General features: G+C 44.8%; 1 protein-coding gene across 1 annotated transcript in view; it reads right to left on the bottom strand.

The window, feature by feature from the left end:
* The window catches only part of LOC144783816 (uncharacterized), a 249,629-nt gene that overhangs the window by 160,088 nt on the left and 74,659 nt on the right, over positions 1 to 14,882 (bottom strand). The gene's annotated exons all lie outside the window — the stretch shown is intronic.

The following is a 14,882-nucleotide window of genomic DNA, read 5'->3' as shown; positions in this document are numbered from 1 at the left end:
GCTTTTTCATCAATATTCCAACTCCTCTAGATCCGGAGCTGAATTCGGAGTGGGCCAACATCTTAAAACCCCACCTGTCCATCGCCTTAGTAGCCGTACCAGTGAGGTGTGTTTCCTGTAAGAGCACCACTGCCGCACCTCTCCTCTTAATGCATTGTAAGACCAGGCCCCGTTTAATTTTGTCACCCAGGCCGCGAACATTCCAAGTGAGTATAGATAGGGACGGGGTTATGACATCAGATCCTTCCTGTAAAACAGCGTGCGAGTCATCCCCCATCATCAGACTGAAAACATTCAGGTCCATTGCGGACCTGTGTGGTATTAAGGTGACAACGAGTTTCTGTGAACCAGGACACTGTGCAGTAAACTTCACATCTATGCATCGCATGAACATAAAACAAAAAAAGCAAAAAACGTACCCCCCCCTCCAACCCCCCCTCCCTGCCTCCCTGCCTTCCGGACTCCAAACTGCCCGCCACCCCAACTTAGCAGAGTGCTTATTATCCCTATCCCGAAACATCGTTGCTTATGAGAGCATGGGTGTGAAAGTCCAAGGTGGACCAGATAGACCCCAACAGTTCCAAAGTCCCGGCTCACCATCAATATTATTGTCAATAGTTAGGGGCGGTGAGTCCCAACCAGCAATAACCCGCAATGTAAGGTACATTAAACAGAGGAAAGAGGTAGGTACTTCCCTTGTGCCCGAAGGAGTCAGTCCCCAGAGTCTTTGGTCATGTCGGCCTCATCTCTCTCCTCCTGCTCGGGTTCTTCAGCTTCAGCGGTCTTCCCTTGTTGTCTACGCCGTCTGCTCTGCCTTCCGGACCCCTCCGCCTGACGCCACCTCTCGAGCCAGTCGTGTGCTTCCTCCGGCGTATCAAAAAAATAGGTTTTTTTATCGGCCACCACTCTGAGGCGTGCCGGGAAGAGCATGGAGTAGGGTAGTTCGCGGGATCTCAGTGTCTTTTTCACCTCAAGGAAACTCCTGCGTCGCGCTGCCACCACCGTCGTATAGTCGGGAAAAAATGAGACTTCCGAATTTTGGAGAATCATTATTTTTAAGTGTTATCCCAGAAAGGCTCTCCAAAGTTGTGTTTTTACTCGGAGTAAGACCATATCTTTTTTCAATAACAATCTTGCATTTTTTCCACTGTACCACTGAACTTTTGTTATTCTCCTTTTGCCTAGTACTTCCTGAGGTCACTTGACTTTCATTCTCTGCTTTCTCCTTTTCAAATTCAGGCACATGGCAGGCAGGGACAAGGAGTGGCAGGGTATTTACATAAGGGGCCCAAAAATTAAATAAGGTGTATTATGCTATTGCTACATCAATTTGAACAACACTATTGCTTGCGTTTTGCAGATGAATCTTTGTTTTTTTGCATTTCTAATTTTATTTTATTCTAACCAACTGAACCATCACAGGTGGTATTTAACAGAAATTTATTTTGTATTCTTACCAACGATATTTATACCAAGATATGGTACTCTAAAGCATCAAATATAGCACTTGCCAGATTCATTTAATTCAAACAATATGTTTTTTAAATGCAAAAGATATCAAAAGACAATTAAATACAATGGTAGGTAATTTGAGATGTTTATGAGTTTTATTGCTCTAATTTAGGGCCTTATTTACTACAAAATGACGCAGCATGGCGCCGCAAGCCATTTTGCTGCACCGAGCTGGTTGATTTTAAAAGAACAGGCATGAATCGTATTAACAACAATATGATCAGCAAAAAACTGGAACTCTCTCCCCAGTCGGATTCGTACCGAACCCTGTTATTTTAAGTTTCGAAATGCCCTTAAAACATTTCTTTTTCCTAAGGACTCCTAATTATCGGTACCCTCTTCAGTTTGCTCTTTGTTCTATTATTTGTTAGCGCTGGGACGCTCTCGGGCAGCCATGCGCTTTATAAATCAAATTTCATTTCATTTCATTTCATCCATCCATGTGCTTTCCCCTGTGCTCGCGCACAATCGACTGCCATGCACCAGTGCAGGCACCCTTGCATCTTATTGCAAGGGTACTTATGTTGCGGGTATGATTGTTTTTGTGCAGGAAATTACATCGTCCTGCACAAAAACAGTAATTGATCGAATTTTCCTCTTTCTATGCGTGCAGTAGAATAGAGTTATATTTTTCTTTTCTTTAGTGACACTGCTTAAAAACAGTGGGGCCGCCACTGGCTCCATCTGGTATGACGTACGGTGGATCACTGAGATAATTTGCCAGGTTGTACTGCGCAAACTAACACCCATCTAGTTTGTGTTCATTATCTGCGTACTACTTTCTGTACACTGATAAGGAACATTATTCACAATGGATGTTTGGATTTTGTCGCTGGCCCATTAAAAACAAAAACAAAAAAAATCTGCAAAACAGGACACACCGTAAAGGTATTCTGATTGTTACTGTTTTTAAGCACATTTGTGAAACAGCGAACAGCAAGGCAGTACAATATTACTTTTCTGTAACATTATTGGAAGGGTTCAGACACAGGCGGGCCCAATGAAATCATAGTGAAACGTGAGAAGGCTTCTGATGATGAAATACATCTTTTACTCGTCGTCCGTGTGGTAGAGTGAGCAAGATCTTGCACTGGCTTGAATTTACTTTGTTAGAAAGCATTCACGCTGTGATGTTGATTGGAAATTCTCATTTCTTAATGAGTAATAGTAATACATTTTCTATTATACAATTGCCAGTCGTGTAAATCAAAATCGATTCGCAAAATAAAGTGCTGCTAAAACGCTGCCAAAAATGCAGTTGTGTGCCGCACAATTTCAATTTTTGAGCCACAACATCCTGCAGGCTAATAAAAGATTAATCCATTGAGCGAAAAGCAACAGGTGGAGGGTTCCCAATAATGCCCATCAAGATGAGTAAGCTGAGCGGTTGAGGAGGGATTGGCTAGTCCGTGCATGAACACGGCCTTTCACATATTTCTTCAGGTGCCAGTTTTCTTGCAGCGAGTGCTAGGTGTACCCACGTCAGTGACTGTGTAATATACATTAAACAAACTAAGGGGCATATTACCAAGGGCCATTATCGCCGCTTTAGCCGGACTTATTCCCGCTAATGCAGCGATAATTTTATCGCCCTATTACCAAGGCGATAGCGGGCATTTTGGGGCCCGCTTTGCATGTCAGCGATAATTATATTATAGAAAAAACAATGCTTCCTTGTTTTCTAGCATATTCCATTCAGTCAGCCAAGACACCACTCCTCATGTAGGCAGCAGAAGATCCGCATAGTCACAGGAAGAGTACTCGTGCAACTGTACAGATAGAAACTGACGCACAATGGCATACATTGTGTGGGGTGGATAGCCATTTTGTGACAAAATGGTTAGGGGATCAGCAAGATAGCACATCACTGGCAAAGACACGACAAGTAGTTATACAGTTTTCTAATGGTCCAGGCCAACTCTGCCCTTCATTCAGGATAGATTGGAAAGTAAATAATTTAGACAGGTTAAATGAGACAGGGAAAGATGAGATGGACTTTCAGTTGAAGAGTAAATTATTCAAAGTGTTCAGGATTTCTTATATGCATGAAAAGACATCCAAGAGATCAGATGAACGCCTTTGAAACATAAATAGTCAAACACCACTGCATTCCTGGCTTCGGCGCCAAGCGGGATACACAGCACATAATGCCAGGGTTGTGCCAGTCACTCAGTAGAGCACAGTATGCCATACTTCTGACCCTCACGCAGAGCTCATCATGCCAGGTATGGATCTCCACTGGGTAGAGAGAAGAGCATGGCATGCCAAGATTGTGACCTTCTCATGGTATACTCTGGGCCCTGGCTCCAGAACAGGGTTGGTGTCAATCACATGGTGCACCTATCAACATCCCAGGATCTGGTCACTACAGTAAACACGGCAGAACTCCTCAGGTTTTGGGTATGGAACAAAGCACAGTAGCCCAGATTTTGGGCTACTCACTAGGTACCTACATTAATACAGTAACCGCGGTTTATGGCTCCTCACTGGACATAAAATACGCAACATCATAGGTTTAAGATATTCATGAAATATACTGTACAAAAAGTGTCAGGTTCGTTACACCTCCATGGGTAATCAATTGCACTTTAGGAATACCTCAATACAACAGCCCAGGTGTAGGGCACATCATTGAGCACACAACAAATTGAGACTTGGATTTCAGGCCCTCTTTTGAATATAAGAAATTGGGTTATTGGTTGAGGGGGGTAAAACCCTACTCAAGCAACACCCACAATTCTTGTCAGGGTGAAACACAAGCAAACCCCAACTTAACCTGTGCTCATCCCTCTGGTAAACTGGTCACAAAAGCAGTCAGGCTTACCTTAGAGGCAAGGTGTAAAGTGTTTATGCAGCACCTCAAACAGTAATAAAGTGAAAACACAACACAAGAACAATCCCACACCAATTTGGGAAAAATAGAGTAAAATGTAATAAATTATTTGACCCCAAAACAAAAAAAATCCAAGATGTAGAACCTGAGGTACAATTTTAAAGGTTTCATGAAAATCAAGCGCATAAGAAGCAAAAAGAGCAAACCACAGTTATGTAGTCATGCTGAACCGAGACCAAGTCACAAGTTCAGGCTGACTGGAATGGAGCGCGGGCCAGATACGGGACTGATTTTAGTCTGCTGTAAACTATTTTGTGGCATGGGCGTAGAGATACAAAGTCCTTGCGTTGCACTAGTGGGCTGGTGCTGAGGAACTGTCGACGAAGAGATGTGATGCGAAGTGCTGTGTCATCGTTGAGGGAGCTGCCAGGGCTTGCCAGGACTTGGGCTGATATGCGTCAATGTCGAGGACGAGCTACGTCGCACTGGCCCGAAGTTGAGGGAAAGCTGTGCCGCAATGCATTAAGATGCGTCAATGTTGAAGAAGCCTGTTATGTCCCTGTGACTTTGAACAGAGAGCCAGTTAACTAACCCTTGGCGATTCCTTGGAGTCCTGGGTCAACACGAGTAGGCTGGAATGAGCAGGGCAGCTTACAGAAGCAGAAGTGTCCTGCTGCAGCAACAACAGGCCTTGAGCAGCAAAGCAGTCCTTGTTCAGCAAGCAGGTCAGGAAGGCAGACTGCACAGCTGAGCATTCCTTTTTCCTGGACGTCTACGGGTCCAGAGATGATCTGAAAAGTTGGTTCTGATGGTTCACAGTGTATACATGGTGCACACTTTGAAGTAGGAGAAGCTTCTAGAGTTCCTTCCTCCCTGCCCTGGACCCTGCTAGTCAAGGGCACAAAAGACTAGTGTGAAACCCTTTGAGAGCGAGCTGAGGCAGATCTTTGTGATATGCAAGTGTAGTAGGTGACAGCTCTGCTTCCTAACCTATACCCCTTTGTCTTGCTGTCTGGGAGTAATACACAAAGACCTATTGCCAGCTATACTTAGTCATGTGAGCTAGGATACAGGCTGCGGGCACCAAATGGTTGGGACAAGAAAAGGACAACTTTCTAAAGTGGCATCATCAGAATTGTGACTTAAAATCTAACTTTATCATTAAAGAGGGTTTAAAAATACATTTCTTTAGAGACCAACTTGACACGTTTATCTGTTCTAATTTGAAAGTTATCACTTATTAAATATAATACGGTAACCCTATGCTATCCGATGGGAGAGAAAGGCCTTGCAGTACCTGAAAAACAAATTTAAGAGCTTTTCACTACCAGGATAAGTAAAAAGTAAAACTACATGTTCAACGTTTTAAATAAACTGAACCCATCCCTATGAGCTTTTTAGGGCCTACCCTAGTGGATGCTTATATGTGTTAAAAAGAAAGGGTTAGGCGTGGCATTCTTTTGCCAGGTTGAAATGGCAGTTTAAAACTGCACACACAGGCTGCAGTGACAGGAATGAGGTTTGTTTAAAGTGCTACTTAAGTGGGTGGCACAATCAGTGCAGCCGGCACACTTGTAGCATTTAATTTGCAGGCACTGGGTACATGTAGTACCACTTTTTTAGGGACTCATAGGAAATTTAAATGTGTCAATTGGGTATTAGCCAAATTCATCTTATTTAAAGTAGAAAGTACAAGCACTTTAGCACTGGTAATGAGTGTTAAAGAGTTTAGAGTCATTAAAGCCGACGGAAATGACATATATATCACACAGGAATCTCCAGTTGACTTCATCATATTTGATTTTCCAAAAGACATTCAAGAGACAAAAATATTGAGGCAGATGCGTAGGAGTACAGGGCCCATAGCTATAGAAAGCATTAACCCAAACTTTGTGGGCAGGACCCAACGTACTGAGATTCAGGGAACTCCTAAAAATATTCAGACTGGTCTCTGACTAGACCACATAAACAAGTGACAACTGTTTATGTGGGCAGGGAATTCCTTGAAGAAGAAACAGGACCACTGTGGGTTGTAAACCACCCACCTTGGTTTCGGATAAACATAGACCTCACCTGGTAGGAAGTTCTATCTCTCTCTCCACACCGATATATGTTGTACCACTGGAGTCATCCATCAGAGGAAAGTGACATAGCAAGCACTGGTGCCTTCTCCTTCTCTACTCTTAGAAACCACTGTACAGACACCCTCTGCTGTTTGACTGCTGACTACTGAGCAGGACTAGTGCACAGGAATGGTAACGTCCCCTGTTGGGAGCTGTAAAAAACCTCAATCCTCAGAAATCGGACTAAGAAGTCACTGAGGGAGTGGCTGTGACCATGCTTGTAGACAGTATAATCCTGGGCTTCAAACCAACAACCTGGTTTGGGGGAAAAATCAAACTCCCTTGGCAGGATGAGAAAAGACAGGAGTCCTACATTGGAGATATGCAGGCATGGAAGTGATTCATTTAGTAGTTTCTGGTGCTGAGCACCACCACTTAATCATCAACACCGAAGTTTTTCAGGAGCACCAGTTAAGGACACATTCATTCATGGTAGGCATGGGGAGACTACCTTATTTGCCCAGAATCACAGGATGCTGAGCCAACACCGAGACACAAACCTGGTACCCCATCTCTGAAGTCGGAAGCTCTGGTGATTTTGCCACATCCTCTCCCCACTTTCATGGTTAGTAGTTGGTTCTGTTTTAGGCGGTGCTAATAGGAAAAATGGGCTTGTGTAAGCTGCGTCCTGATAAGAGACCCGGCACTTATTTTTTTTACAAATTAACCATTGAGACATGGGGCAGCCTAAATGGATGGTTAGACATTTTAAAGAAGCTGGGCTGGATGCATGGAGTGCACTGTGGGTGTCCAGCGGGCTAAAACACTTGATTCGGATTTGGATGTCGGCCCATTGGCCCAAAATCAAAATTGGCGTCTTCTAGTCCTTTGTGATGACCTTAGGGGATGTTCCTAGCAATCCCTGTGGATATTTAGAATATGACACTTTACAATGCAGCCACAAGTGTGGCAGAGCAGTACTGCGCCACTTCTAAGTAGATATGGCGCGGTTCTGCTCTCTCTTGTTCACACAACGCAGCATAGAAAACTTATTTGCCGAGCTGTGTTGTTTAAACTCTTTGTAAATATGCCTCTAAATTTGGATTCCAGCCAATTTTTTTTACCAAGATTTTCCTCCATTTGCTGGGCCTTTCTTGTTTAGCCCACAGCAGGCGCGTAACGCCCATTAGGCTGAAAGGGCTTTAACGTCCAAACCCCCCCACCCCCCGCTGTCTGCCATAGCCCGGGCTATGGAGTGCACAGGCAGTTCCTCAGCTGTCGTGGGCTGGGGCTGACGACTCACTTTTGTGTGTTTTAATTGCTACCAGCCCCCATGCTGCCCCACACTTGTTATGGATTGTTGGTGCCAGAGTGGGAGAAAGGATGAAAGGATTTAATTTACAATACAAACGTGGGCATGTAGCACATTAATATAAAGTGCCCAGCCACTTGCCGTGTTTGCCTCTAAGCTCCAAAATAGGAATTGAGCCCTCTGCGTGGTATATAAATCATCATTTAAAAATGTGCCAAAGAACCCTGTTTCAAAAAGTATATTTATTTAACTTAAAAGTGTTTCACTTAAGTACACTGAAATTAATTTCTGATTTGACTGACATTTATCAGAATTCACAGTTTCCAAATGTAAACTTTGAAAAATTCATGCCTGCGATGAGGATGCTATTAGCAGGGCAACTGAAATTATGCGATTCAAGCTTTTTTTCTAATAATATTGAATATGCCGCACTTGCCACATAATCCTTCATCTGCTGTATAATCTGTAGATTTTGACAAAGAAAATAGTTTCTAACTCAAACTAATTAAAATTTACTAAAAACATGGCGATATGTGTTCCTGCACGCTGAAAGACCCTTCGCAAAGGTTGGATGGTCATATTTGAGTTGCTTAATGCTATACTTAGATGTTAAATTGGTATTACAAGGTGAAATCTTTCAGAGAAAGTGTTATCATGTGCAAAAATGTCAAAATAACGAGGAACTACTATCACAAAATGTGCTGCATTACGCAACATAATTTGTCTTTTCTTTACGTATAATTTAGTCAACAACAGGTTTGCGGTGGTTCTTCTGTCAAGTGTCCTTCCTATTCTATTCTCCAGACTGAGCTTTCGAGGGATTCTCTTCACAGTAGCGTGGCCCCCAGCCTGGAGTACTCAGAACAGAGGTGCAAAGAGGCGTGACGTTTTTGCAACTTGCTTTTCACCACCTCACTGAACAGTGATCAGGATGAAGACAAAAAGCTGGCTTCACCTAAAAGATCTCCATCGGCCTGAACAACAAAGAGGAGAGTCCCACCCGAATACCTATCAAACGACAGTACCACAGGAAAACGAATCAGCAGTTCCACTCAACACAGTATGCTGCCACAACCGCTGTACATGCTAAACCCACGGTAGGGGCAGCAACCCACTGTCAGCAAAGTGAGAGCACTATTGGTGCACGCCTCCAGGTCACAGGACAGTTGCAGAACTTCATTTATGTCAGGGACAGGAGTAGGCCTCTGCACATGCTATATATTAGTGAGAGCCTAGAGCCAAAATCAACAAGCATTTACAATGCAATAGGTCTCGCAATGACATTGTTTTGAGCTATTGGCATTGACAATGTTATTGGGTTTTTTTCTCTTCGAAAAGCATTCATCAAGTAATGGCATTGTTGTCTTTTACCCCCTGTTGACCCTCGCAAAGCTCATCAGCATGTGCCCGTCATAAAAAGGAATATCTGACAATAGCATCTTAAACATTTTGCAACAGTTCTATAGTTTCACCGATAATCTGGTGACTGATCACGTTGGGTCAGCAAAAGCACTGCAAAGCTCAGGCACTTCCCTGTCACCCAATTCATGTAATAAACACAAACTGACATATAAATGTTATCCCTGACTCATCTCGAATCTTGCACACTACAGTAGACTCCAAAATATGCTTTTCCCAACTCTTCTCTCTTTCTACCTACTCATCCAGCCAACAGGTACACATGCCCCCAGCTACTTACATCTTCCACTTAGCCAGTACATACACATATAAGTATATACTAAAGTATATACAAGAGGTTTCGAATGCTTGACCTAAAAAGGACTATAATTCGTCCACCTGCATCATTTTGTAAGCATGTGCAACAAGCATGTGTGTGCCTACAAAATGGCGTGGCCCCATTTCAGTTTATTTACCAACCCAATTTGGATCAGTAAATAAAAAATAAAACAAAAAACATATATTTTTTTTAAGTGCGAGGTTGGAGAATTAACATTGACTGTTCGGATGTGGGAAAAAGAATATGGGGGAGGGGGGTTAAGCAACACAGGGGCAAAAGCAACACGGAAAGACATGGCTGGAGGCCAACCGAGGGAGTTGATGGGGAGAGCAATACGGAGGGTGGGTGAAAGCATTAAGGCGAGAGAGAGGAATGTGGGGCTGTTGAGTGGAAGTATACGGGCGAGAAATCAACACGTGGGGAGAAGCACACAAGGGCGAACACAAGAGCAAGAGAGGCCTATATGGAGCGCGTGGGACAGTACACTAGAGAAACAGCTGGAAAATACATACACTCTTGTGGACTACTTAAACAAAAAGCACAAAAAAAGTAGCACTTCAAAAGCGAGCAGTTAAAGAACATAAGTGAGAACTTAATGCTCCAGGGGAGAGACAAACACAAGAACAGGAAGTAAAGTCCACACAGGCTGACAAATAAAAAGCAAGCAAAGCAGAGTGACGATAAAACGAACCCATGATAATCCCACTATAAGCAGGAAACAGGTCTTTTAGCCTGCAGACCGCTTCCACTGTCTGCTAGGCGAGCCCTAAAAAAGCAAACAGGTTTCACCAATTCGCACCTGCAAGAAAATGTTCGCCTAGTACCGGGCATGATTACATTATATCTCTTATTCGGTTGTGAAACCCTTCAGTGCCGGGGTATTGGTGAAAGTGGCGGTTTGTTCAGTACTGATATTGATGGGCGTGGGGGCTGCATTCAGATATTTGGGATTTAGACCACCTGAGGCACAGGGGGCCAGTGTTGGCACTGACAGCATACGAGGACAGGGTTGGCATGCAGAGAGATCTAGAGATAGGGTTTCGGGATGAAAGCTCAAATGTATATGTATGGCGGGCTGTCGGGATAAAGGTGGGCAGTAAACAAAACATGCCACAGATGATAGTGATATGGCTTTTACCATCTGAAAAACAAAGGTACAACCACAGGGAGAGGGGGGGCAGGGGAGGTTGGGCTTGAGCTCTCCCTGTGGGTGGGGGAGGGGTCAGGAAAGAGACAGACGAGGGTTTTATTTCAGTGAAAGGTAGAGTGAACGCAGCCTCTTGATACAAGTCCAGCTCAAAGTACACATTGTTCTGAGGCATTAAATGATGAAGCGGAGAAGGCGGGGAGCGGGGGCACGGGAGGGGGGAGAGGAGAATGGAGGAGGAAGGGAGATGGAGGGAGAAAAAATAAGAGGTGTAGGGGGCTGGAGGATGAAGGGAACATCTAAGACTGGAGGGGGTGAGGGATGGGGTAGAGAGCTAAGAGAGGGTAGAACAGCAGGAGGAGGGGATGGACAAACTACAGAGGAGTGGGGAGACAAAGAGCAGGTGGAGGGAGTGGGGCGGCAAACAGAGAGGGAGAAAAGGAGGAGAGAGGAGAAAGGAGGAAAGAGGAAGACAGGAGTATGTACTTGCGTCGGTGCGATGGACGGGACGGGGGGCACCTAAGTTAGAGGGGAAAGAGGGTGGTGCCACAAGAGTGGAGAGTTGTGGAGAGTGAGGGTGAGAGTCAGTTAGAGTTAGATGGGAGTGTAAGAGAGATCTGCGAAGTGTAAGGGAGAGGGAGCTAAAGATGGAGAGGTGGGAGAGAAGGGTGAGGGGTGCATGAGGGGTCCGCCAAGTGAGTGAGAGTGGAAGAGAAAGAGAGAAGAGAAGAGGAGCCAGAGAGTGGCAGGGCGTGAGAGGGAAGACAGAAGAGTGAGACGGAGAGATTGAGGCAGCAAGAAAGATGGACCGGGCGGAGTAAAACGAGATAGAGGGAGGTAAATGAGCGTGAGAGAGAGTGAAGAAAGAGAGTGAAGGGAAAGCTGCGTGTGTGGCGGGGTGATGGAGGGTCGAGCTTGGCTAGAGGAGGAGGACGTAAGTACCCCAGACTCAAGGGAGTGTGTAAAACTGCAGAAATGCTTAGAAATGAGGGAAGCTTCGGCATAGGGGCCCTTCCGATAATGGGCTGATGCAGTGAGGGGCATGAGAGGGATCGAGGTGTGGGCTAGGATGGCGGCCCCCGGGTGTGGAGTGGGGTCCCTGGGGCTTAGAGAAGGGACACAGCGACAGGGCCAGGCGGGTGGGCTTGGGACCACAGAGGGCGGGGGAGAAGCCACTGGCACATGGAGGTGTCAGTGGGTGAGAGCAGGCGCAGGAGAAAGCCGACGGACCGTGTGCCGAGGAACACAAGGCCATGCGAGGTGAGCGCAGGGCCAGCCACAGGAGTAAACAGTCCTGCTGTAAACCAGCCCTGCCTGGCAGAGGCAACAGGATCTGTGCCAGAGAGCAGACATGGCGTCCCCGCACACACACAGGCGGGCGCACACACCTTACCGCTCGTGCATGCCATCCCTTCCGTACCCAAACAGTTTCCCACAAAAAGGACCTGGACACATTAGCTGGCCCACAATGAGGTCCCAATCGTGAAAGGCAAGGCTGAACTCTGTAAAATGGTGGGAGTTGCTCGCCTCCTTACGCAGCGCTTCCACAGCTGATCTCAACAAGCTCTCGCCATTGCGGGAAGGCAGCCACTTGTTTATATTTGCATTGCGCTTTCATTTTCACTTTAAGTGAAAGCGCGATGCAAAAATAAACACGCGGCTGAGTGAAAAAGATGTGTACACGCCCCATTGAGATAAGAAATTGGTTCACGACAGCCGTGAAGCAGACGACCCAGTCCGGATGGGCTGTCAAAAAGGGAGAAAGGGCAGTGACCAAAAAGCATCCTTTTCAATGGGAAGCCAGCGTTTACCATAAATGCTTACGTGACCCAATGAGTCCCCTTCTAAAATCTCCTCTCTCACAATAAGTCTCGCCGAGCGAGTAGCGCATGCGCACTGCAATGCTAGGCGAGACCTAAAAAACTGGGTTATAAGTTAGTCACAGTCAAGCACTCAGAACATGGTAACATGACTGCATACCCCGCAGGGAGCATTCTCAGTCCAACAGCATGTTCAAGCAGTATTATGTTTTTCCTGAATTAATACGACTTATCTTACGGTCCATTTAGTACATAAATGTTTATTTGCCTCCTATATACATGCTATTTTGTGGATACTATTTGTGTCTCAATGTATAAGCATTGTGGTAAATATACATTATTTACAATCATTGCCCCTCTCTAGACAGTGCACACATGCAGGAATAGCCACCCCCATCCTCTAAATGGTGAGTAGTTTGGATGTTTTGTTTTGGTTTCTTCACAAGAACAAGGAGTTGTTGGTAAGGAAAGCTGACTGGAGCCAGTAAAGTTAACATTCCTTATGACCTGGTGGCTGCCTTGCTCAAGGGAGACCTGCCCTATGTCCTGGAGAGCTTAACTACAGCCTGCAGAGCTGAGAGTAGCTACAAGCCCTTAACAAGGGGCAGGAGAAGGAGATTTGAATAGAGAGAGCTGTTGAGGGGCCTTCAGACCTGATGAGAGGCCTCAGGGCCTCAAACAGCAGCTACGCTAGAAGGTTTCAGAGGAAAAAGGAATAATACCTGAAGTAATAATACGTTAGAACATCACGAGTCCTTGTCATCACTATTGAAGTCCTCCTCACAACTGGCCCTTGTGTTTGGAGGGCAAACTTGCATTACGTTTCACCCACCAATTTTAATCTCTTGCATCCCTTCCCCCTGCTCAACCACAATTCCAGAAGCTCAATACAGTTTACCAGATAACAAAACAGAAAAAAGCACCTACAGTCACTCACATTTAATCTCATCAAGACGTCATCAATCCTTCTTCAAAGCTGCAAATGCTTGTGTGCCAGCAGATTCACCTGCATCTCATGACTAGCTCTGCATCCAATCCAACCAGAACAGCCAACAACTCATTGAATATAGGTATTTTCCAAAAGGAACTCTAAGGAGCATATTTACAACACCCACTGCTCCACATTAACGCCGCTGGAGCATCACTTTTATGATGCTCCAGAGGCGCAATGTGCCTGCCCATATTTACACGGCCACTGCATGGCTTTTAATGACCTTACAAATATGGCCCCCTTTTACACATTACTCTGCATGAAACTGGTGTTCCATGGATGTTGCTATGGGTGTTCCCACGCAACACCCATGGAATTTGATGCATTCCCAGATTTACAAGATTTTGTAAATGTGGGAATGTGTCAGATTCCTACACCTTCCCAGGGGAGCCATACAAGTGGCTCAACGAGGAGAAATACCTTTATTTCCCCTTGTTTGTTGCTCTTTCTATGTGTGCTGCATTCTGCAGCACACAGGAAAACTACATCAATTTGTGTTTATGTGCAGGAAGGTGTCCCTCCATGCACATAAAGAACTCTCCATGCAATGCTGGCATCCTTGCACCATCGTGCAAGGGTGCCTGCATTGGCACTAGGCAGGCAACTGTGCGCCACCGCAGAGGAAAGCACAGGGATGCGTCGTATTGCTGTAAATATGATGTATCCCTGCACTTTCCTAATGACGCAGCTGGGCACAGCAAGATGAATTGAGGCACCTTGCTGTTTTTTTTTCTAGTAAATATGCCCCTAATTGCCTTACATAAAACCCTCCCTAAACCAAACATGCTTTGAGACAAGAGATCCTTCTAACCACCATCCAATAACAAACTGTTTTTAGTCAAAAAGCTAGAAAGATTGAAAGATCTGCCTCAAAACATATGCCTAAATTCAAAGAAACTAACCTGCTATCGCATTTCCAAAACGGATTCTATTATGGCTGAGGCACAGATGCATCAGTGATTTCCACATGGGATAATTTTAAAACAGTGGATTAAAACTGGAGTACTGGTACTCCTAGTACTTGCACTCTTCCTTCCCTTTGACACTGTTCACCTTCACAACCTTCTACAAAGACTTGACAACATCAGGGTACAGGGTGCATAAATGAAGTAAAATGTATATTTTCTATCAGATAGATCATCATCTGACTGCTCCCTTCGTGCCAGCTCAATTAATTCACAACTAATGTACCCAACATCTTTACCCCCTCTTTAACATTTACAGTAGCTCTATTTTGCACCCAATCTGCTCGTTCAATTTTAAGTGCTAATGTAATGCTGTTATGCAGATAATACAGAAATCATACTTCGGTATGAAAACTCATCTGACTCTGACTCATACTCAATCGGACAATATTGCCAAGTCAAATAATGGATGATATCTAACAACAACAAAATAAACATGTCACAAATCGAAATATGCAGTAAATGGATCAAACACCGCCTATCTACAATATGGCCTCAGCA

Source organism: Lissotriton helveticus, chromosome 10 (assembly GCF_964261635.1).
Source record: "Lissotriton helveticus chromosome 10, aLisHel1.1, whole genome shotgun sequence".
Classification (NCBI taxonomy): Eukaryota; Metazoa; Chordata; class Amphibia; order Caudata; family Salamandridae; genus Lissotriton; species Lissotriton helveticus.
The sequence above is the reverse complement of the archived record's forward strand: the minus strand, read 5'-3'. Positions and strand labels throughout refer to the sequence as shown.